General features: G+C 27.2%; 1 long non-coding RNA gene across 1 annotated transcript; it reads left to right on the forward strand.

The window, feature by feature from the left end:
- Positions 1–451: 451 nt before the first annotated feature.
- On the forward strand, positions 452–2018 carry LOC122272944 (uncharacterized). The gene is made up of 3 exons (XR_011638427.1): positions 452–551; positions 958–1050; positions 1183–2018. It is a non-coding gene; the product is annotated as an uncharacterized lncRNA (long non-coding RNA).
- The last annotated feature ends 792 nt before the right edge of the window (positions 2019–2810 follow it).

A 2810-nucleotide genomic window follows, 5' to 3' on the forward strand; every position in this document is an offset into this window, starting at 1 on the left:
ATTTGAATTTTAGATGGAGGTGAAAGCCTGCAACAACTGTAGGGCAGTTAAAAACATGATATGGTGTCAGTTCCACATTAAGACAGTTGCCACAGTTTTGATATTTTCTAGTCCCATCTGTAGAAATTTTCATGTTTTTAGGGTGTTTTGTTCTTAGTCGGATGAGAGTAGTGGCTGTCTTCCTATCGATGTCAAGATTAGTTATATGATCGTGGGCTTTGATTTTTAAAGGGGTGAATATTGACTGTGACAATTAAATTTAAAATGAAAGATTATATAGTATAATATTTTAAAGTACAAATATAAAGCTATTGTTACTCTCTTATTGTGGTCTATTTTTTTCTAATGAAATATCTTATTTGGCATGTCTCTTTTTATTCCTTTTATGTTAATAACAGCAATCATTAAGTTCATGTTTTTTTTTTAATCCAATGCTTCATTTTGTAGGGATTATTTATTCAGATTAAGCTTAGACGGACTTAAAAAATTAGAGGAAGCTCATTGGTCTGCAAAGTCTGAGGATGTTCTTATGTGCAAATTAAAAGGATAAAGTGAGGTCTGTATATTAAATGATTATTAGCATTATTGTATAAATGTTATTACTTTACATTATAGTTAATTTATAGGATAGAATGGTTCTATTTAATTTTCAGGATTTGATCTTCATTATTTATATTATCATCATTAATTTACAAGACAAAATTTTTTTTATATTGTAATGCTATTTTTATTAACTTTGTATTTTCTTGTAAGTTTTTTTGTATTTGCTTTCACAGTTAAACTACTTTTTGTGAAACTTTTAGTGAAAATCTATTTATAAATGTATTCTTATTATTTTTTTAAAAAAAATAACTGTGCTTCTTTACCTTGTTTATTTTTTTCTACATATTCGGGATTGTGACTTTTATATTTATTTTAAAATAATAATTTGTAGTTGAACTAATATTTATTTTTTAGGAAGATTGTATGAATTATCTAAAAGTGTTACTGAATCACGGAAATAAGTTATTTGGTACGAATGGATTTTCATCTGAATGCTCTTGGAGAGATGTAAGTAGAATGCCCTAACTCTTTCTTATGTTTAGATTATAAAAAGCATTCTTTTTTTTAAAAATAGAGTTTGCGAAGTTCACGTTTTTTTTCTTCTTTTTTTTAAAATCAGATTTATTTTATTTAAATCAGGTACAGTCCATATGCTAACAGTACTGCACTAATGACGACTCAAGGGGAGCCTCAACAACGATTTCACAGATCCTGTCATTTTCAAAGGCCAGGAAAAAAACTCGATTACTCGAATAATTGATGCTCATAATAATAAGAATTGAAATAAACATAATGTCACTGCAAAATTTATTTTTTCAAATTATCTTATCTAAATTATAATTATCAAATCAGGTCTGCATTTTTTAAATTTAAATTCTGTGTTTTATAATTTTTTTAAAAAATTTTAAAGCTTTTTTGTTTAAATAAGAATGTTTGGATAATATGCAACATTTAGAAATTAATAAAATATAAGTAAATGAAACACATCTTACATGTTTTGTTACTTTGTACTCTAAATTTAAGAACGTATAAGTAAAATTTTTAAAGTGTTTAAAAGAGCGCATAAATACTTTTTAAAATTAATTTTCATAACTTCCTTAATTAATAAATCTCTATATTATAGATTTATCTCAGTTACATAGTGTATATTTTTTGAATATATTCAATAATATGTATTAAAATTTATTATCAAACACTTGGTACAGGAAGTTGTTCTACACTTCAAGAAATTGCATAATTTTAAAAGTTTATTGCATAAACCCCTCTTAAAATCGTTAAAATTATGTTATCTAATATAAAATTAGGTTACACAAAAGTCACAAAATTATAGGAAATTTTCCCATCATTGCTTTTCCAATTGAAATTAAAAAGCAGTCAAAACTACTTGGACAATCTAGTGCTAAAAAAGTTTTAAACCTCTATTTAAATTTTGCATTAAAACTATTTTATATTCATTTTTTTTTCTCTTTGCGCNCATCATTGCTTTTCCAATTGAAATTAAAAAGCAGTCAATATGACTTTCTAGTGTTAAAAAAGTTTTAAACCTCTATTTAAATTTTGCATTAAAACTATTTTATGTCCATTTTTTTTTTCTCTTTGCTCGTTTCTTTACATGTATTTATACATTTTAAAATATATACATATATATTTATATTAAAATTCTGTTACAATAATTTTGAAGTTTGGTAGCCGTTATCCAATTAAAAAAGAGGGGAATGGATAAGATTAAAATGAATTTCTAGAGTGCAAGAAGGTGTCGGGGTATGAGAGGGAGTGTGCTGTTGGTACAACACGGATCGATACTTTATTTCTCATCATTTGGAACAGTTTAAACGCTCAAAGCATTGTTCTTCTTGGTGTGTCGACAGGACACTACCAACCAATCATCGAGAAGGAGAAAAAGTAGATATTTTTAGGTGTCCGAGTGGGAAACGAATTCTTGTTCGTGAACAGATTCAGGTAGGTTGAGATGGGGAAAGGCATTATTTCGATTCTAAAGTAAATAATAAGTGGTGTGGCAGCGTAGTTTTCTTTCGGAATTCTTGTGTTAAATGTTCGGTGTGTCGTGAGGAAATATGCCATTAGATAATTTCAATATGTATATAAAAATTATGGGCTTCTCTATGATGGCCCTAAATGAAATGACGTCTCGCCAATATATGGTGAATATAGCATTTTGCTGGTTGACCGAACTATTCAGGAATTCTATTAACTAATTAGGCCATCCACAGCCAATGATCGAGATTTATAAAAAAAATATATATAAT

The sequence above is a fragment of the Parasteatoda tepidariorum genome, unplaced genomic scaffold, assembly GCF_043381705.1.
Source record: "Parasteatoda tepidariorum isolate YZ-2023 unplaced genomic scaffold, CAS_Ptep_4.0 HiC_scaffold_1569, whole genome shotgun sequence".
NCBI lineage: Eukaryota > Metazoa > Arthropoda > Arachnida > Araneae > Theridiidae > Parasteatoda > Parasteatoda tepidariorum.